A 22,638-nucleotide genomic window follows, 5' to 3' on the forward strand; every position below is an offset into this window, starting at 1 on the left:
TTTGTATTTTGTTGTTTTGTTTTATGTTCACAAGTGTTTTGCCTGCATGAATGCCAGTGCACCATCTGTGTGCCTGGTGTCTACAAAGGCCGTGACAGCTCCTTCTGTTTGGTCTATTCTCCACCGTGGTGCAAGCTCCTCCCTGAGTGTGTGCTGATGATTACTCACCTCCTGTTTCTTTGCAGGAGTTGATAGGAGGATTTGTTAAAACAACACATGAAAGCCATTAACCTTAAAACACTGACAAGTGTGTTATTCTTTTAATACTAAAGCATTTAAGAGATGTCTTAAATAAAGCCTTGTTAATGAAGAAGTTTCTAGAAGGTCAGATTTCTCAGGGATAAACTGCAAGTCATTAATAGCTTAGGAAGTGGCTTAGTGTACAGTTTCCCTTGGGTTCGAGGCTTATATTGGATCCATCCCAGTGATACTTTTAATCTTTGATAAGGATTAGTGTGAAGCAATTTCTCCTGTTTTCAATAAATGACATTTTGGCTATAGGTTGGACTGCTAATCTTAGAGGAAGTATTTATAATCAGTCCCACTTTGTGAGATATCTAAGACACAGCGGTTCTTTTTTTTTTTTTTTAAGTAAATATCTGAAAATAAACAAGACCTGCAGCCCCAATGTCCTATAGTTTATTTTTAAGTAAATAGTATTGCTGACTCTGAACAAAGCCCACCCTGCCACACAGTAATAAAGTGTCAGACATTTTGTGTCTTGCTAATTTTGTATTTCCTTCACTTTAGGTTAATGTATGTAGAATAAAGGCAGAGCTCTAAAGAAATGGTTTCTGAAATTACTTACTCAAGTGTGATTCAGCTGATTGCTAATTCTGCTTTCCTGTTGCAGGTTTCTCAACAGTGATGCCACAAGATTGACCACGTTGACACAGTAAGACCAAAGTCACTTTTCTAAGGATGATTTGTTTTCTCTGAGAATAAAAATTGAGTTAAGAGACTAGAAAGATGTCTCAGCAGTTAAGAGCATTGTCTGTTCTTCCAGAGGTTCTGAGTTCAATTCCCGGCAACTACATGGTGGCTTACAACCATCTATAATGTGATCTGATGTCCTCTTCTGGCATGCAGGTGTATATGCAGATAGAGCACTCATATATATCAAAATAAAATAAGTAAATCTTTTAAAAAAGAATTAAGGGATATCTATCAATATAACTCTTACAGTTTTCTCCCACGAGCCAGTTGAATGTGTATATTTTCAGTGACTCAAGTTTAATATTTCTAGTTATTTAAATACTTGTAAAATACCTTTAAGGTACTTTAAAATCATTTAAGATGATTTTTTAATTTATAACAAGTTATTGCATGTGTATTTTGCTGTGAATCATACTGTCATCTTTTCATTTTGTTTTTCTCAAAAACAAAACAAAACAAAAAAAGCCAAACGAAAAGAAAAAAATGTGTCTTCATAAGTAACAGAGGAATGAGCTTTGGGTAAATTGTTTATTGAGCCCACTTCCTGCACGCTTTGCTAACTAAGCTCGCAGGCCGTAGGCAACAGAAGCTGTAAAGCTGTGTGAAAGGTAGAGGGCCATGTGGAGACCATCTTTGTAATTATGTTCAGAATTCCTTTTGGAAATTGTTTTAAGTTTGCTGGATTGTACTGAGTAGAGAGTTTGTGTTTCTCTAAAGGCTTTCTTTCTGATTGTTTTGTCTCATGGATGGTTATAGAAGCAGCCTTGCTTTCTCTTAAGTGTCCCCTTTCCTCTTTTCCCTGCCTTTTCCCTTTCCTCTTCTCTTTCTCTCCCCTTTCCTCTTCCCTTCCTCTCCCCTTTCCTCTTCCCTTCCTCTCCCCTTTCCTCTTCCCTTCCTCTCCCCTTTCCTCTTCTCCCTCCCTTTCCTCTTCTCTTCCCTCTCCCCTTTCCTCTTCTCTTTCTCTCCCCTTTCCTCTTCCCTTCCTCTCCCCTTTCCTCTTCCCTTCCTCTCCCCGTTTCCTCTTCCCTTCCTCTCCCCTTTCCTCTTCTCTTCCTCTCCCCTTTCCTCTTCTCTTCCTCTCCCCTTTCCTCTTCCCTTCCTCTCCCCTTTCCTCTTCCCTTCCTCTCCCCTTTCCTCTTCCCTTCCTCTCCCCTTTCCTCTTCCCTTCCTCTCCCCTTTCCTCTTCCCTTCCTCCCCCTTTCCTCTCCCTTCCTCTCCCCTTTCCTCCCCCCTTCCTCTTCCCTTCCTCTCCCCTTTCCTCTTCCCTTCCTCTCCCCTTTCCTCTTCCCTTCCTCTCCCCTTTCCTCTTCCCTTCCTCTCCCCTTTCCTCTTCCCTTCCTCTCCCCTTCCTCTCCCCTTTCCTCTTCTCTTCCTCTCCCCTTCCTCTCCCCTTTCCTCCTCTTCCCTTCCCTCCCCTCCTCCTTTCCTCTTCTCTTCCTCTCCCCCCTCTCCCTTCCTCTCCCCTTTCCTCTTCTCTTCCTCTCCCCCCTCCTCTTCCCTTCCTCTCCCCTTTCCTCTTCCCTTCCTCTCCCCTTTCCTCTTCCCTTCCTCTCCCCTTTCCTCTTTCCTTCCTCTCCCCTTTCCTCTTCCCTTCCTCTCCCCTTTCCTCTTCCCTTCCTCTCCCCTTGTTTCCTCTTTCCTTCCTCTCCCCTTTCCTCTTCCCTTCCTCTCCCCTTTCCTCTTCCCTTCCTCTCCCCTTCCTCTCCCCTTTCCTCTCCTCTTCCTCTCCCCTTCCTCTCCCCTTCCTCTCCCCTTTCCTCTTCCCTTCCTCTTCCCTTCCTCTCCCCTTTCCTCTTCTCTTCCTCTCCCCCTCCTCTTCCCTTCCTCTCCCCTTTCCTCTTCCTTCTCTTCCTCTCCCCCTCCTCTTCCCTTCCTCTCCCCTTTCCTCTTCTCTTCCTCTCCCCCCTCCTCTTCCCTTCCTCTCCCCTTTCCTCTTCTGCTTTTGTGGTAGGATGGAGTCCTGGCCTTGCGCACTAGGCGGGTGCTCTATCACTGAGTTATGTATAAAGTTTCTTGGTGTTTTTAATAATCAGAATTTTGTTGACATAACTCAATATTTTCCAACAACATACTAAAGCATTTCTGTGGTAGCCTTCTGTGTGGTATGTCCTGCTTTAAGATGATTAAGTAGCTAATTGCAGTTGTCCCACAGCCAAGAATTTCAGGAAGAGACGATGTTCAGTGGTGTCAGGTACTAAACAAAGATGGGAAGTGCTCCTTTGAGATTAAGTGACTATGGGTAGAAACTTCACTTGTGATGATGGCAGAGTTGTGAGCCTTTCTTCACACCTTCCAGTCAAGGGAGGCTGGGTCACAGCGCTGATTCATGGGGCTGCTAGTGAAGGGTGGTTCTCACTCAAGCCTGGGCCTGAGGAAGGCTTAGTTAGTAATTCCAAGGTAGTGGGAGCCAAGGACCTAGTCAGCTGGTATCATGAGATGACACAGTTATTAAAGTGAACAGCTGTTTCAAAGCTAAAGCTGCCAGGTGGTGGTGGCGCACACCTTTAATCCCAGCACATGGGAGGCAGAGGCAGGCGGATCATTGTGAGTTCGAGGCCAGCCTGGTCTAAAAAGCGAGTCCAGGACAGTCAAGATAATATAGAGAAACCCTGTCTTGGCAGGGGCGGGGGGACCAACAAAACAAAACAGAACAAAATCAAAGCTAAAGGTAGAGGCAATATATCTTTTTATTTTTCTACTTTTGGGTTTGTTTGTTTGTTTTCTCCGCGAGACAGGGTTTCTCTGTGTGGCCTTGGCTGGCCTTGACCTCGCAGAGCTCCATCCGCCTTGCTTCCCAGTGCTGGGGTTAAAGGCGTGCGCCACAATGCCCAACCTGAGGCAACATTTCTATGTTCTATAATATACAGATATATTTTTCCTTAAAACATTTTAGGAAGGGGCTGGAGAGATGGCTTAGAGGTTAAGAGCACTGACTGCTCTTCCAGAGGTCATGAGTTCAATTCCCAGCAACCACATGGTGGCTCACAACCATCTATAATGTGATCTGATGCCCTCTTCTGGCCTGCAGGTGTACATGCAGGCAGAGCACTGTATACATAATAATAAATAAATCTTAAAAAAAAAAAAACATTTTAGGAAGATTTAGAAAAAAAGGAAATCTATAATTATTATTCTTTCCCTCTATACTGCAATCTAGACAAATAACAAAACTGTCCCACTGTTTTTGTTTGTTTGTTTGGTTTAGTTTGTTTTTTGGGGGGGAGAGCATTGTCAATTCTATCAAAATTTGTTCCTGATCCTCAGTTTAGTCGAGCTAAAGTATTTCCCTGTTAGACATTTGGTGACTGCCTGCTTCCTACTAGTTCAGATCTATACTTTATCCTCTCATTGGCTCCTGTATACATTATAGTATTCAAGGATAATGACTTAATATTGTATTCCATACAAACTACATGTTACATTAAAGCTGTATTGTGTTATTCTTATAGCTATATCATTGTTTTTACATAGAATAAACTTTCTATCTTTTCAATCTTTAAAAAAATTATTCTGGGTGGCGGTGGTGGCTCATGCCTTTAATCCCAGCATTTGGGAGGCAGAGGCAGGCGGATCGCTGTGAATTTGAGGCCAGCCTGGTCTACAAAGTGAGTCCAGGATAGTCAAGTCAAGGCTACACAGAGAAACCCTGTCTCAAAAAAAAAAAAAAAATCTGATGAAGGAGATCTTCCTTCTAATGCTCCATCTATTCAGTCATCTCTCTGAAGTCTTTCCTAAGCATCCTAATTGAAAATGATTCTCTGTCCCTAATAGTTTGGTAATAATTTTTATCTGTTTTGTTTTACTGATCATTCACTGACTTATAGTTTGCTTTTGGTCTTTGGTTTTGGTTTTGTTTGTTTGTCTTGGTTTTTTTTGAGACAGCGTTTCTCTGTGTAGCCTTGGCTGTCCTGGATTTGCTTTGTAGACCAAGCTGGCCTGGAACTCACAGCAATCCACCTGCCTCTGCCTCCCGAGTGCTGGGATTAAAAGCGTGTGCCACCACACCCAGCCAACTTATATTTTGGACTGATTTTTGAATACATAAAGTTTTCCAGTGTACTCAGCAAGTGGTTGTTGGTAGTCCTAAACATACCGAAAGTGCTAGTTATTTAGTATCTTTAGTTTTCCTACATTAAAATAAAATGAGGATTTTAGCATGTGTAATTGAACATTATGATGCAGGGCGGATAGGAAGGACAATAAGTTTTAGATAGACGTAGACTGCAAGTAATGAGGTCACTGTGTGCTAGTTTGTAACTAGTTTGTTGCCATTTTAAAAAAAGATTTATTTATTACGTATACAATGTTCTGCCTGCATGTGTGCCTGCCTGTCAGAAGAGGGCACCAGATCTCATTATAGATGGTTATGAGTCACCACATGGTTCCTGGGAATTGAACTCAGACCTCTGGAAGAGCAGACAGTGCTCTTGACCTCTGAGCCATCTTTCCGTTCCCTGTGTTAGACTTTAAAAAATACCCATACCAAAGCCTGGCGTGGTGGTGCACACTTTTAATCCCAGCACTCAGGAGGCAGAGGCAGGTGGATTGCTGTGAGTTTGAGGCCAGCCTGGTCTACAAAGCGAGTCTAGGACAGCCAAGACTACACAGAGACTGTTTCAAAAAACAAAACTATATATCTATATCTATCTATATCTACACACACACACACACACACACACACACACACACACACACACACACACACACGCATACCATTTAACAAATTCTTAAGTCATTCAGACATACCACAGTAGTTACGGACAAATTCAAATGTAGTTAGAAAGTGTAATGGTTAGTGTTGGAGCTGGACCTTTGCGCAAGTCTGAGAGAGATTGTCTTGTGTTGTTAGTTGTTTCTGGCAGGCCCATCTTACTTTTGGGTGGGGCCAGGGTTGCAGAAGTGGAAAGGGTGAACTGAACACTTAACATGCATCCATTACCTGCTACTCTCTATGGATGTGAGGACTGTACCCTGGGATTGTGTGCTACATAGAACCTTCTCTCCTGCAGGTCAGAGGGTTTTATCATAGCAACAAGAGAAGACCAGGGCAGACATTATTACTGAGAATGAGGCCTGCTGCTGATAAGCATGACTTTGGAGCTATTATGTGGGAGGAATGTGAAAGAGTTTGGATTGTTGTGCTAGAAAAACCAATGATTTCTAGAATCAGCATAACCAGCCCTTGTTTTGTTTGTTGGAGACATGGTCTCTCTGTATAGCCCTGGTTGTTCTGAAACTTGCTATGTAAGACCAGGTGGCCTCGACCTCACAGAGATCCACCTTCCTCTGCCTCTGAGTGCTGGCATTAAACGTGTGCGCCATGATGCTTGGCTTAATGGGCCATTCTTGCAGTTTAGAGGCTAGGAATGCCAAAGGGAATGGAGACAGCTGGGGCCTGGCTTCTGAGGGTTCAGAGCCAAACAAGTAGTACTGGGCCAGGGGCACTTGGGTGATACTTTGGCCAATAATCTGGCTTAGTTTAGCAAGAGTACTGCCAACCTACATGAAGTTAATCCTGACATGATGGAGTCGTTTGGTAGAGGAAATTTCAGGACAGGACATTCAGCCTGGTGATGTGAAATCAGCTGTGATTGCTAAGGAGGTCAGCACCACGGACAGTAAGCCTACTGTGATATGGGTAATAGAGGTGTCCTGAGAGCAAAGCCCCACCTATCCAAGCCTTCATTTTTGTGAAGATCCAAGTTCATCTAAGGGAAGAAAGCCCTTAGATCAAGGAGCTTCCTTGATCCCTGAAAGCAACTGCCTAGAAAAGTGTTTTCTCAGGATTAGCAGTCCGGGAGGGTGGGGGTACAACTTACATCTTGAGCTGAAAGACCTTGGAAACATGGTCCAGGTGGTGCTGTCTTAGAGGCACAGCAAATGCAAGATGGAAGGGTCAATGGAAAACTGCTGAGACTAGGCACTGTGTGAGAGTCTGGAGGCCACTGTGTGAAGCCTTGGTTGCCATGGAGACACCAGGTCATTGATGAGATACCCACCAAGGAGAGTTGTGGGCATGGAGCAGAGCCAGCCTAGGTGAGAACTGATTGTATGCTACAGATGGAAGAGCTGGAGGAGCAGGGCTGACAGCTAGAGCCTGGAACACAACATTATGAGCCCCAGGTGCCAGGCACAGAACTGCAGGATTTGGTGTTTGACTTGTTGGATTTTCGTTTTGTTCTAGTGTTTCATGTTATGCCCTTGTTCTTCCATTTTGAAATGGGAATGTTTATTTTGTACTGTTATATGTTGGAAATTTGTAACTTGGCTTTTTTGTTTGTTTGTTTGGTTGGTTGGTTGCTTGGTTGGTTTTGGGGCTTTTGTTCTTTTGGGAAAGGGTCTCTCTGTATCAATACTGGCTGTTCTGGAAATATCTTTGTAGACCAGGCTGGCCTTAACTCACAGAGATCCACCAGCCTCTGCCTCCCAAGTGCTGGGATCAAAGGCGTGAGCCACCACCACCACCCTGCTTACTTGTTTTTTATTTTACAGTATCTCACAGTTAAAAAAAACTTTGGCCTTTTAAAATGTTAGAAAAAAGGCAGTGGAGACTTTCAAAGTTGGCCTGAATGTACTTCATGGTATAATGTGATAAGCCTGTGCGGACAGGACAGGACACGGGTGTTTGGGTGTAAAACTGATGTGTTAGAGGGTCAATTTGACAAGGGGTGGAACTGTGATAGTTATCACCAATTCTCTAAAATCACATAGGAGATGCACACATGACCAGGCCTGTGAGATACTGCCTTGACCTTTCTTAATCAGTGTAGGAATTGCGGGAGCTGGGCTGATAAGTGTTGAAAGCAAGCTGACCATTTTTGTGCATACATTCTTTGCTCTTGCCTTGTTAAGTGCAGACATAGTGAACTTGGAACTGTGCGCTACATAAGCCCTTTCTCTGTTAAGTTGCCTGGGTGATGATTAATCTTTGTAAAGCCGTCATGTGACACCAAGTTGGAATCTGGTGGCTTTCTTTTTTGGCATCTGCTCATTTGTTTTGGTATTATATTTGGATAAGATCCTCAAGCCTAAGAAGGAGTTCATCTCATTCACAGCTTTATCTTTGTACATTTCATTACTGTAAGAATCTAATTAAGTCCCTCCAGGGCATCCATTTGTAAGATTTTCTTTCTTCAAAAGGGGTGTATGTACAACTAAAGTTTTATAACGTTATTATTGTCATCTTAGATGCCTTGCATGATGAGCTGTGTGTTCAGCTATTTCCTGTATTAAATTGTAGATGCTTTTTGATCTAGTGAAGGCATACAGTGTATTTTATTCATTCTCACAGCTCCATTAGAGTGTGTAATAGTATCTTGTACCTAGTAATAATCCAGCTAATATTTGTATAGTAAAGTGGCCTGTGCTAAGCGTGATGTAGAACAAATTTATAGGCCTTTCGCTCTCTTAGTGTGTTGATAACTTGTTGCATTTAAATGTATAGAAGACAGAAAGCTGGGAAAGGGGAGGAAGAGAAGGCGGGAATATTGGCTTTGCTGTAGAGATTGAACTCTGGGCTTGCACACACCAGGGGAGTACAAAGTTAAATATCTGGTAGGGATTGATCACTTACAATTATAGTGCTGTCTTCATTTAAGCTGCACTTAACTCATCTTTTTTTTTTTTTTTTTTGTGATTTTGTTCCAAACCACCCTAGTAATACAAATATTACAATGAAGCAAGTTACCAAATTTTTTTGTTTGTTTGTTTTTTAGTGCTTATAAGTTATATTTATACTATTATGTGGTCTGTTAGCCATGCAATAGCACTATCTATACCAAAAAAGGTTTATGTCATTTTAGTCCTTAAAAAAAACTCACCTAGTCCTCAGGGTGTCCTTCTCGTTCTGCTGTTGGAGGGTCTTATCCTGACAAAACCTAATGTGTGCTGGCTGGCTACAATGCTGGGCTGTGGCTGCGCTGTGATAGCTTCTTCAGCTAAGGTAATGAAGTTTAAAACAGAAGATTTCTCTGTGGCATCTGGCGCTGTTTGATAGCATTTTGCCTGTAGTAGAACTTTGAAAATTATAGTTGTCTCAACCCTGCGCTGCTCTATCATTAACTTTCTGTCATATATTCTGAATCTTCCTCGACATTTTAGCATTGTTGGCTGTATTTTTACCAGGAGGGAATCAAATCTCACTTTCTGTTTTTTGCTCATTCATAAGAATTAGTTCTTCACCCTGTTTTATGGCAACATTGTGGCATTGGAGTCACATTCTTCATGTTTTACTTAAACCTACTTTGGGAGTTTAACCAATACCTTTGTTTGTTCCTTCCTTGAAATCTCAAAACCTTAAAGTCACTTCTTCCCATGAGCCATGGATATCTTACTGGTATATAAAATGGGCAATATTTCAAGGTAGTTTTCCTTTTTTGAGGCCGGTTTTGGCTTAAATAGGCCAGGATGGCCCTGAATTTACGATCTTCCTTTCTTATCCTGGCGAATGCTGGGATTGTAGGCATGTGCCACCGTGCCCTGCTCCTTTACCGGTTTTCCATTTATTTTGCTAAAAATTCATTATCTGGGCCTAGAGAGATGGCTTAGCAGTTAGAAAAGCATGGCTGAGCTTCCAGAGGACCTGGGTTTTATCCCACTACCTACATGGCTGCTCACAACCATCTGTAACTTTACACATAAAATAAAATGATAACAATATTAATTACAAAAGTAATGATCTATGCCAGGTATAGCTCATCGTGATGCTTGAAAGTTTAAATTACTACTCTATCATAGATTACAGAGGGGTGGATGTATTGACAGGCATGAAAGTAACACTGACCTTATTTTGCAGTTCACTGGGTAACTAGTATTAGTGCATAGTAATAGTCTTGTGTGATACATGCTTTTCTGTGTAAATGTATACATTGGCGTGCCTGCCTGTATACACATGTGGAGTCCAGAGGTTAACATCAGGTATCTTTTGGTTTTTTTGAGACAAAAGTTTCTCTGTGTAGCTTTAGCTATCCTGGACTCACTTTGTAGACCAGGCTGGCCCTGAACTCACAGAGATCCACCTGCATCTGTCCCCAGGTGTCTTTTTCTGTCATTCTCCACTTTAGTTTTTGAGACGGGGACTCTTACTGAACCTGGGGATTACATCTAAGCTGCACTGGCTGGTCAGTGAAATGGACAAGTCCCTACCATGGTCTCCCTGTCTCTATACCTCCTTCTTGTCAGTAACACACTCTCTCTCTGTCTGTCTGTCTGTCTCTCTCTCTCACGCGCGTGTGCACACACACACACACACACACACACACACACACATTTGGAGATGGATCCCTTATAAACTCTCTTCTGTAGCTCCCATTCACCTCATTTTGGGGCATAGTGTCTTAGGGCTACTGTTGCTGTAATAAAACATCATTATAAAAAACAACTTGGCGAGGAAAGGGTTTACGTGGCTTATACCTCCACATCACTGTTCATCACTGAAGGAAGTCAAACAGCGCAAGAAGCTGGAGGCAGGAGCAGAGGCTGTGGAGGGTGCTGCTTACTGGCTTGCTCCTCATGCCTTGCTCAGCCTGCTGGCCTTTTTTGTTTGGTTTTTTGAGGCAGGCTTTCTCTGTGTAACCTTAGCTGTCCTGGAACTTACTCTGTAGACCAGGCTGTCTTACAACTCACAGAGACTGCCTCTGCCTCCCAGAGTGCTGGGATTACAGGTGTGCACCGCCATGCCCAGCTGTGTAAGAAAAATTTAAGTGGTAGCACCTACCTGTGATCCCAGATACTCAGAGGCCGAAGAAGGAGGTGAATGGCTTTCTGCTTGTCCTAAGCAACCTATTGAAACTCTTTTTCAAAACAAACAAACAAAGTCCCCAAACTAAACCAATTAAAAGCTTGAAGTTCCTGAAACATGAAATTGTCCTGTGCCTTATTATTTCAGGTAATTACTGAATGCCTACTCTGCTTGCCGGCTATCATCTTACCCTTGGCAAGTATAGCCGCCCTGACAGTCATAATTTAAAGCCTGTTTTAGATCTCTTGCGTCTAAGAAAACAGAGGAACTCAAAATTCTCAACAACTTTTATTATAACAAAGACATCTGATTTTCTCAACCTTTCGGTTCTTGTGGGGGGGCCATAAATTATGGTGACGAATTATTTGTCAGACAGTTCCCATGTGTTACTTTGTTACACTTACTAATATAAAGTAACAATTCCAATTTGACACACTTAGGAAGAATATAGCCAAGGTTTTCATTCATAATTTTTAACCAAAGACAGTAGTGATGTGTCTATCATAATGCACTCAATGTAAAACTAATTTGTGTTTTAAAGGCTTTAGTATATGTATTAGGAAAATAAGTCATAATGCTCAATAAATATTTTCTAGGTTTTTAAATGACAATATTATAGAAGTAAATAATTGTAGATAAGCTACTTTGTCATGGTTTAACTTTCACCCCCAAAATTCATCTTACAGATTAATTGCCATTGTGACAGTGTTAAGGTGTGCAGACTGTGAGAAGGGATTAGGCTATAGGGTACCACCCTCTTGGTCAAGGCTTTTACTATGATAATTTAATTACAATGTGTGGGTGGGGAAATTTTGATCTCTTCTCTCCCCATCCACACTTTCATCTATCCTGCATATGTCTTCTTCCATGTGATGTTTCAAGAAAGAGTCAGACAGGACTCTACGGTCTTGTACTTCCAGCCTTCAGAACTGTAAATCAAGTAAGCGTGTTCACAGTTGCCTCACTCTTTTGATCAGAAGCAACAGATTACGATATTGTGTGGCCCACGAGGTAATTTTGAGTCACCTGATAACTGAACCGGTTTACACTCTACTAATCTCTTAGTTATATTTTTGTGTAGTTCAGTCATACTATAGATAGTAAAGGAATAGGTGTAAAGCTAGATGCCAAATGGAAAATGGAAAATGGCTTGCTTTCAAATACTCCCCAGGTAAGAATTATGAACCATTCATTAATTTAATCAATGCTGTGTTTGCTCACATTCAGTCACTCATTCATGCATTTATTCATTGTACAAATATTTACAGAGTGATGTCTGTCTTCCTTGTCCGTGTAATGGGGATGCTGTGGTCAGTAGGACAAAGTTCTTTTGTCGTTAGTTCACCTTAGAGTGTGGGAGAAGAGAAAAACAAATATTCTCAAATATTGATAAGTACTTCAGGGATGAGGGAAGAAGTGGTCCTATTTACAGGCAGTGGGGTTGAACCTGGGGCAGTATAATCTAAAAGTTGGGTGGCCCCTTGGTTGAGTGATGTTGTGTTAAATGAATTCCCAGGAGGGTCCATTCAACACGAAGACCCTAGGGCTCAGGGGCTACAGGAGCAATAAGGCAGGGATACTACAAGCAGGGAGAATAGAGGTGCAGATGCCATCAGAGGTGGTATGGGACTGCAGGGTAGCTCAGTAGTAGAGCATCTGCCTGGCATGTGTGAAGCCTTACATTCGGCCCCAGTGCCACGTACTTCAAATGTGGAATAAAACCACCGGAAGGCTCCCTTTCATTAGATTTGTCCCTGCCCCCCTGGTTAATGTTTAATGAGATTGTTTTATACTCAACATTTTTCATATTAGATGCTTTAGAGGAAGCAACTATGTTTAATTCATTAGTGACATTAAATCATTATTATAAATCCTCAGGCTTTGTATGAATTTATATTTTTGTCAGTATTTTGTGATTTTTGCCCCTAAGTTATACACTTGTTATTTAAGAAAATCCTATTATCTTGATTCAAAAAACATTGTATTCTTTTTAAGTTGTTAAACTTATAAAAGTATATAACATACTGTTCTATTGTTTCACAGTTTTATAGTCTAGTAGAAAAAGAGGCATATAAAATGATTGCAACAGGTTTGCTATCCACCTCAGGAAAAGTGTATAATATGATTTATGAACATTAAAGGATGAGTTGAGGGGATGTGTTGATGTCTCCATGGTTAAGTGCTCAACCATGCAAGAAACCCATGTACAAGCTGGTGGGCATGGCTGCTGCCTGTAGCTCCACTCTGGGAAGGCGGAAGAGTGACCAAGGGTGATTCCAGTATCAGCCTTGGGCCTCCATGTGTATGTGTCCATGTGTGTACTTTTTGAAAGAGAGTAACAGAGTTAAATTAGCACTGTTTGAACCATGGATGCTGATATTGTAAACTGTCTTTTGAAAGAGTGTGGTTTCTAAATGTAACGTTTCTATACACATATATTATGACCTACTATATATGCAGAAGTTGGATTGCTTTTCAAAATAAAGGTAGACAAGCAGTGTCACTCTGTTATAGACAGTATCTCACCCAGGATGGTTCCGCTATAGTTTTTCAAGATGTTGCAAAAGTAGCATGCACTCAGTAGAAACAGAACTTTACAATTTGAATGGTGATCTTTTCCTGGCTTGGTGATATTCCTATGGTTCTGGGCAGTGGCAGCAAGTGGCTCATCAGCCATGAGTTTACAGGTAAACACCTATGTTCTACAGTGTGGCACACTGCTAAGCTATGATATGCTATGGCTTGTGTGTATGCAGTATGTCTTTTTGACTTTGTAGGATGCTGAGTGTCCGTATTACCCCTTCCCCCTTATGTTTCTTTTTCTTTTCACTCTCCATACTTTGAAGTTCACATGAGGTAAGAAGAAGGTAGTTGTTCATTTTGATGGTGGGGCTGGGGTATTGGGCAGTGGTAGAGCATCTCCTTGTCACACACAAGGTATCACAAACAGTATAAGCAATAATGTAAAAGGAGGCATTTAAGCAAAGTCTGCCAATTTGTTCTTTGAAAACGGGATTCTGGTTATAAAAAGGAAGTGAAGGACCAATAAGGCAGCTCGGCGCTATTAAACAAACAATACTGCCTGAATTTTATGGGATCCCACATAAAAAAGCCAAGCACAGTGGTGCATGCTTGTAATCCCAGTGCTGGGATGCATTTCTACACCACTGCCCTTCATGCTTGGATTCTTTAACACTCTGGAACTTTAGAAATGTCAAACCATCATGCCACCTGAATCAGTGTTCAGCTGTGGCAGGTGTTGTACGTTTAATCCGACTGCCATCATGGGCGTTTATGGTAGATATCCTATTACTTATTACTCAAGTGGAAATGTAAGCACTATTATTCAAAAATGTGAACATTTCAACATATAGCATGAAGCTCAGTGGCTGCCGACAGTGCTGGGGCTGTGGAGTCTGTGCAAGGTGGTACACACCGGGTGGGGAGGAGCTACAAAGGTAAGGACTACAGGCTGTAAGTGCCCCAGTTCTACTCAGGCTCTGTCACCTCGGTGTCTGCACCCACATCAGGAGTCTGTCAGACCTTCCTGTTGTCACAAACTCTACCACACCTTTTCTACCAGATAGAAACTGTAAGCCCTTCCTCCGTTGTGTTGGTTCTGTTGAGGATTTTGGTCATACCAATGCCAAATTAACTCATACAACTAATAAATTTCATTTTACTAAGTAAGTCAGTATTCCATTTGTAAAAATGGTCATAGACCGGTAGCTAAGACAAAAACAGCTAAGAATACAGAGTGTGGCGGCTAGAGAGATGGCTCAAAGGTTAAGAGCACTGTCTGTTCTTTCAAAGATCCTGAGTTTAATTCCCAGCAACCACATGGTGGCTCACAGTCGTCTGTAGTGAGATCTGGTGCCTTCTTTTGGCAGGCAGGTGTCCATGCAGGCAAAACACTAAAATCAATCAATCAATCAATCAATCAATCAATCAACATTTAAAAAAGAATACAGAGTGTTAGCTTTAGATGACAACTTTAACATTCTCTTTACTTTAACCTTCATACAAGCCCCACATTAAGAAGTTATCTAGGGGCTGGAGAGATGGCTCAGAGGTTAAGAGCATTGCCTGCTCTTCCGAAGGTCCTGTGTTCAATTCCCAGCAACCGCGTGGTGGCTCACAACCATCTATAATGATATCTGGTGCCCTCTTCTGGTGGGTAGGTGTACCTGGAGGCAGAACACTGTATACATAATAATACATACATCTTAAAAAAAAAAAAAAGAAGTTATCTAGAACTACTGTAACTTTTTGGCGTATATCAGTCAGAAGGAAATGATTTGAGAGGTCAAAGACTTTGAACAGAAGGATGAATCCCCCAGAGAATAAGAATTTATCATGCCGCTAGGGGTGTAGCACTTGCCAATCTAAGTATGTCTTGATTGAGTATCATATTAATGGCAAATAAGTATTGAGGAATTAAAAAGCCCTGGAATAAGATTTTAATTATTTATTATCATACTCTTTAAATGAAATAAATAAAACAAATTTCTTGAAGCCTCCTTTGTATGTTTCTTAAAATCAATTACATTCCTATCAAAATTAAAACCACTAATTAATATTACATTTGGAGTTAAAAATCATTTCAGAATATTTAAATTCTAACTTCACTTATAATAAAAGTGATTTGTTTCACTTGCTTTATACTTATGTCCACAAATAAACACCATACCATGGAAACAAATATGAAGTCCTTTAAGCTTTTACTTTCCGTCTTGGGCATTCTGCTTTGCACGCACATCAGTGCACCACATGCATGCCTACCTCGGTCAGAAGAGGTTGTTGGGTTACCGTGTGAGTGCTCGGAAGTGAGCCTGGCTCCTCCACAAGAACAAGTGGTTTTAACTGCTGAGCCAAATATGAAGTTTTTGTTTGAAATCATGAGGAATCCTCATGCAAAGAAATAATACAATATTATTATTACAATAATAACAGTAACAACTTTAACTGTTAAATTTTAATTTAACCCTTGTTAAATGGAGCACTCTGCTGATTTTTTTATTGACAAGTTTTCATGTGACCATTTTTCTGATCTCAGCCTCTCCTTGGAAATGATATTAAGCGGCAGCTTCCTGGGCATTGCAATACGTTAAAAAAGGCAGCTTTTCCTACTCCACAGGCCTCTTCCTCTCTCCCTCCCCTCCTCCTCCCTTAACTCCTGCTGGTGGAGGGATGGTTAAACACAAAGACATCTCTGTTGGCTTTTCCTTTGTCCTTCCTTTCAAGGGGCACATACTGAATGCCATTCCTGGTTGACAGAATCAGCCAAGCAGGGCTCATTTTCAAAGTGCTCACTTGGCCTTTGGAGTTTGGGCAGTGGTGTAACTGCTAGAGAAAAAATCTCCCCTTAGTTTTCCTTTGTTTGTTTGTTTTGTTATAATGCTTTGTCTTGAGTGTTAAATCTGTCAGAATTAAAGTCTTTTAATGATTGACCACGCCCACAACTTGAAATCTGTAGAAGAAAGAGGGTGATGCCTTACACATAGAGCCGGACGGACTTAAAATGCACCATAAAAGTGCTGGTGCACGCCTTTAATCCCAGCACTTGGGAAGCAGAGGCAGAGACAGGCTGATCGTTGTGAGTTCGAGGCCAGCCTGGTCTACAAAGTGAGTTCAGGACAGCCAAGGCGACACAGAGAAACCCTGTCTCGAAAAACCAAACCAAACCAAACCAAACCAAACCAACCAACCAACCAAACAAACAAACAAACAACCCCCCCCCCCCAAAAAAACCAAAAAAACAAAATCAAGAATGCATTCTAAGTCCAGTGTCTACACTTTGGAGAAGAGAAACCTTAGAGGGACATTGTGTGACACACAGGTATGATGGCGCAGGCTGTGACACTGTTATCTTAATTCTATATCTAGCACTCTTTTAATATTAGGTGACTTTCTTCTTTTTTGCTATATTCTCATTCTCTCTCATATTGTTTTAAGAAAGATCTGCAGGGCAGTGGCAGTGCATGCCTGTAATCCCAGCACTTGGGAGGCAGAGGCAGGAGAATCTCTGTGAGTTTAAAGCCAGCCTGGGCTACAGAGCTAGTTCCAGGACAGCCAAGGCTACTTCTTCTTGAGAAACTTCATCTTGAGAAACCAAAACCCACAAACAAACAAGCAAACCCTCAACAAAAAAAAAGAGAATGCTGCTGTTTCAGGCCTGCTTCTGTGAGTAAAGTCAACGGTTTCCGCCCTCGCTTCAGTCCAGGCAGTCAGGCCTTAGGAGACGGGATGGAGTTCCTGTACTGCTTATGTGGTTGGTTTTCCCTCATCCCTACCATCGCGCCTCATGCTTAGGCACCTCTGTCCGTTCACTTAGTACTCTCTGGTTTCCAAGACAATGTCTCCTCTCCACACACTGGGGGTAACACTGCCACATTAACATATCTGAAGTCATGATTTCATTTTCTCATATTCATTTATGCTATTCTTATTTTTGTGGAAAATCCTTTCCCACATCTATGTTAGTCAAGTGTTGCACACCCCAGAGTACCCAACTCAGATCTCATTTCCTTTTGGGTTCTGGCCGAAAGGGAGTGTGAATTGCAAAATCTGCAGTCAAGTGGCTCCTTTATCGCTCGATGCCTGGACACATGGTGTTTTCTTATCAAGGAATGCTGGGGCAGGAAGGCTGCAGAGGTCATGTCTTTCAGTTGCTTTACTTTCTGTTGAGTAAGTGACTTTCCTGGACTTAAAAGTGCCTGGAGTGCTCAGGCCAGAGGTATAAAGACGCCATTCTGCCGACCTCACTTCCAGGATGCTCCCCCTTTGTGTTACACTTCCTCTCACTGTGAAGCGCCCTGGCATTTTAGACGCCTTTTTAATGAGAGGATTTATGATTTGCTTAGCTTGAGACCAAGAACCTTGTTTTAAAATTCCGCATCATAGTGTGTAGGTCAGCAGATTTTTACTTCTTCCTTTGTTTTGAGGAGAATGTGTACTTTCGGGTAAGAGTAGGGTTTTAAATCTGACACAGTTGTGTAGACTTGTTACCTTAGCACTTGGGAACATGGGACAAGAAGCCAGCCTAGGTTGTTTAGTGAGACTTTGTCTCAAAATAAATACATAACATAGAGTAATATTTTAAACAACAATGTATGTCCATTTGTAAAGATCATTAATGGCCAAATATTATGGGATGTTTGATTAAAAGTGGTGGGGGAACTAATACACACACACACACACACACACACACACACACACACACACGTAATTTATTTAATTTGTTTTATGTGCATTAGTCTTTGCCCAAGTGTCTGTGCGGGTGTCAGGGCCCATGGAACTGGAATTATAGACAGTTGTGAGCTGCTATGTGGGTGCTAGGAATTGAACCTGGGTCCTATGGAAGAGCAGCCAGTACTTTTAGCCACTGAGCCATCTCTCCATCTCATATTAATATTTTTTTAAAAGGCAGGGTCTTGTATGTTCCAAGCTGATCTTGAAGTCATTATGTAACTGAGGGTGGCCTTGAACTCCTGATCTTCCTGTCTCTATCTCCAGTGGGATCATAGGCTTGTACCAGCACACAGTTTATACAGTGTTATGCCTCCAACCTAGAGCTTTTGTATATGCTAGAGAAGTGCTTCATCAATTGGGCTACATGCCCTGCCTCGGAAGTTTTTGTTTTTAAGATTTATTTATGTGTAAGCACTCTAATACATGTAAGCCTGCAGGCCAGAAGAGAGCATCAGATTCTGTTACAGGTGGCTGTGAGCCACCATGTGGTTGCTGGGAATTGAATTCAGGACCTTTGGATGAGCAGCCAGTGCTCTTAACCTCTGAGCCATCTCTCCACTCCCCCTCAGAAGTCTTTTTAATAGTCTTGATAGTAACCGTCTGTTCCTAAAGCAGAATAGTGGGAAATAACAAAGTCTAATTGGAAAATTTTTTCATTCTCTTTTGGACTTGGCTTGTTTACACTGTTAACAGCACTGACTTAAGCACAAAACTAGACATTACATCATTGTTGTAATATTGTTAATTTATAAGGAGATGAGGTATTTTATTTAAAAAATGAAATAAAATAAAATAAAAACCAGATCTGCGCTGGCCTTGGTGGCGCGTGCCTTTAATCCCAGCACTCTGGAGGCAGAGGCAGACAGATCGCCGTGAGTTTGAGGCCAGCCTGGCCTCAAGTCCAAGACAGCCAAGGCTATTAAACGGAAAGATCCTGTCCCCCAAAACCAAAACTCAAAACCAAAACCAAAACTAAACAAAAAACCCAGACCTGGGTGTGGAAGTGCACACCTTTAATTTGAGCACTTGAAAGGCAGAGGCAGGTGGAGCTCTGTGAGTTTGAGGCCAGACTGCTCTGCTAAGAGTGTCCAGTACAGCCAGGGCTATGTGTAACAGAGAAACCCTGTTTTGAAAAAAATGAACAAACACAAAAAACCCAATAGTTTTGACTGGATAAGGATTTATTGCAGGAATATTTGTATAGCAAGAGCCAAGAAAGCATTTGTTCCATCACACTGTCCTCCAAAAGGTAGTAGATTTTATTAAATAGACATAATTATAAGTTATTATTTTGTGTGTATATATGTGTGTGTGTTTATGTGGACATGTTCATGTCATGCCGTGTGTGGAAGTCAGAGGACAACTTGTGGAAATAGGTTTTCTCCTTCCACCATGTGAGTCCGGAGGACCAAACTCAGATGGCTTGGTAGCAAGAGCCTTAGCCACTGAGCGACCTCACCAGCAGACAAGGAGACCATTCTGCTGCTCTGGTCCATAAGCCACTATTGAGAGCTGCCTGTGCAGTCTTTTGGGTTTTAACATTTTATGAATATGCCTGATTTAAAGTATGTAAGTAAAGCAACTAGAATCGTAGGAAGTATATGCACTTTATAATTCTTTTGCAACCCAGCATGAATAAAAATGGGGTGTTAGAGGGCAACCTACATACCGCGTGGGTGAGTAAAGCATGGGCGGGCTGCATGCCTGTATTTGAGGAGATTCATCATCTGCTGTACGTGGATTACAGAGGTGACACCAAGGTGAAAGCAGGCTTGCAGAATGGTCGGAAATCATTGATATTCTAACTTGGAGGCTGTAAATGGCTCAGTGGCAGATGGAGTCTTTGTCAAGGAAGAAAAATGGCAGCTTTCTAACACATAGATGCTTTGCTCGCAACTCAGCACACAGGCTGTGACCTTTTCGTATTCAGGGACTTTCCTAGGCGCTAATAAATTGTCCTCTGCTTTTATTCACCAAAAGTAGATAAATAGTAGTCATTACATTTGAGTACAAATTGAGGTGTTTCATTATGAAGATACATAAACATGTTTTATTGTCTACTCTTTAAGGAAGTAAGCTTTTAAGGGAATTTGCATTTGTCATCAGAAACCCTGAGTTTCTCAGTTGATTTGCAAGATTCAAAGCACCTAATAGAGTTTTAAAATCTTTGCTTTAGGATAAAAGAACTTTACAACTTGAAAGTATGCTAGAAATCCCTAGACAAACACACTTCGTTTACAGATAAAGAGACCAAGACTCAGGCTGGGGGATCCAGGACCCATTTTGCCAGCTCACTTTTAGGTCTCAGGCCAGCACAAGTGGCTGATATCAACCTGGCCCTTTCTCTCTCCTCAACTGGCACAGCTCAGGGTCATGTCTGCTCTCAGCTCTCCCAGATGTCTCTGCCTCTGGCTGTGCTCTCCCTCATATCGACAAAACACTTTCTCCTCCATCTCACCCAGGAACAGTCATAGCCTCCCTTTTTAACTTCTTTTTTCATTCATTCATGACTTACAGATTGATAGATTATGATTTGTTGTACTTTCAAGTTATTTTTAATTTTGGAAATACTACTTGGAGTAAAATAAAAATACCATAAAAGGCACATACTTACTCATAATAGTTGTATAACAAAAGCAGCTGCTAAGTCTTTTACTTATTATTCAGTTGCAGGTATTTTTATTAGTATGAGTTCCCGCTTTCATCCTAGTCTGATCACTGGAGTGAATGCCAGTTTGTAGTTGTTTTACATGGAATATGAAGGGATGTAGCGTCATCGGTAAGCTTTGTTATCCTAGTAAATACTTGTTTGTATCTTAACCAATGAAGGTTTCAGACAAGTCTCAAAGCTAGAATGATGGTTCATCTTACAACTTTCAGCTCTGTAATGCTGTGGAAGTGCTGTGCATTCAATAGTTCCTGTACTTTGAAATTTGAATTTTGATCTTGTGCTGGACTAGTGATAATGTGGGAAGATACAGGTCTGTCAGCTGTGAAGGTACAAGGTTAACTGTGTTGCTAACTTTTGATTTCATCAGCGAGACTATAAAATATATTTCCACTCACAACATTTCTACCTTTCACTGCATTTATTGGGATTTAACCTGATTACTAATAGACTAGATTTATTTTGTATTGCGTTGGCTGATTTGAGTTTTAGAAATACTGCATTTGATGTTAAAATACTTAAGAAGATTTGTAGATTGTATTCTGAGATATTTTGAAAAATTCTTGTATGTGTCTGTGAGAATTTCTTTTGAGTTTTTAATGGAGTGTAAGTACCTGTGAGAGTATATTTTCATATAGAGTAGGTTCTGTTGAACAACTAACCTATATTGGAGAGCAATGGTAGAATTAAAAATGGAAGCACCACACACCTATTATCAACTACCCCACTGAGCAGTTTCTAGAATTAGAGAAAGGAGTCATGGGTATTCGTGAAGTAAAAGGCCCTAGGGTTAGACGGTGCATGCTGGAACTTCAGATACAGACTTGCCATTTAGTGTCTGTCGGTGTTAGCCGCAGATACACTAACATGCTATTTTATAAAGATAAAAATCATAAAGTCCTATAATTGTTTCACATGAGAGAAAATTAGAAAAGTTTGAGCTAAGCATTGCTGAAATCCTGAAATGGCTTTTAAAACAATAAAACCCAGTCCTGTGTTTTATACAGAACATAGATATGAAAAACAGGACCCAGAGATCCTAAGTGAGGTAGCCACTCCTTGCCAGTATATTGATAAGTAGCTATTTCACCTGTTAGCTATTTCATATGAACGCTTTGTATGCAGACAGAGGTTAAATGATATTCACTGAGGTAGTTAGTCAGCAGCTGATTAATGAGTAGCTACGTATAAAAAGTGGTAAGGCTAATGCCTGGGCAACACAGCAACTCTTGCTCATGTGATTTATCCTGTGGGTAAAAGTCAAGACACAGTTGAACTTGCTATGTGACAATCAGCGCTGTAGAAAAATAAAAATGAATCAAGGCCTGTAAGTGCAGGGTGTAAATTAGCATCTGTTATAGAGTGCTTATCAAGGACATTTCTTCTCAGAAAGTGGTTGAGCTGCGTGAAGAATCAGCCAAGAGGTGAAGGTGTTTAGTGCATTCCAAGAAGGACACATGAACCAGTGTAGTTGGGATTCTGGAGACAGAGTAAAAAGGGGATTTATAGTATTTGGGTCTTTTTTTTTTTATTGTTTTGATTTTGAGACATTGTTTCACATTGTTGTTTAAACTGCGGTGAACTCGCTGTGTAGTCTAAGCTGGACTTGAATTCTTGACAGCCATCGTGCCTCTTGAGTGCTGTGGTGACAGGCATGAGCCTACCATACCTGCTTCTTGTTGTCAAAGCAGTGTTTTCCCAAGTAATGTTGGTAAACATGGTTGTATGGAGCATCACAAAAACAAGGTTCCATGGTTAAGTAAAATTGGGAGATGTAAGATTAACCTTACACCAGGCACACACGTGGCATATTTTGGTAATTGCAGTTTGGAAAGCTCCGACAGGAAGATTGTGAGTTCGAGGCTAAACTCCTGTCTCAAAAGAAACAAGAGATGGAGGGGGGGGAAATGAAATATGAAATTGTTAAACGGGCTTTGTTTAGCAGCTGTTTCTGGGCATCTTTTAAGGCACTGATGTGTTTGAGAATCTGTAACATTTTTGACCCTTCAAAGAATATCTTATGAAAATGCATCGCTCATGCTGT

At 41.3% G+C, this 22,638-nt stretch overlaps 1 protein-coding gene across 1 annotated transcript in view; it reads left to right on the forward strand.

Moving 5' to 3' along the window:
• Baz2b (bromodomain adjacent to zinc finger domain 2B) overlaps positions 1-22,638 on the forward strand; it is a 219,150-nt gene that overhangs the window by 50,470 nt on the left and 146,042 nt on the right. The window contains exon 2 of the mRNA XM_051166087.1: positions 854-895. The gene's annotated coding sequence lies outside the window, so the exon portion shown is untranslated. The remainder of the gene's footprint in view (positions 1-853; positions 896-22,638) is intronic.

This window comes from Acomys russatus, chromosome 24 (assembly GCF_903995435.1).
Source record: "Acomys russatus chromosome 24, mAcoRus1.1, whole genome shotgun sequence".
Taxonomy (NCBI): Eukaryota; Metazoa; Chordata; class Mammalia; order Rodentia; family Muridae; genus Acomys; species Acomys russatus.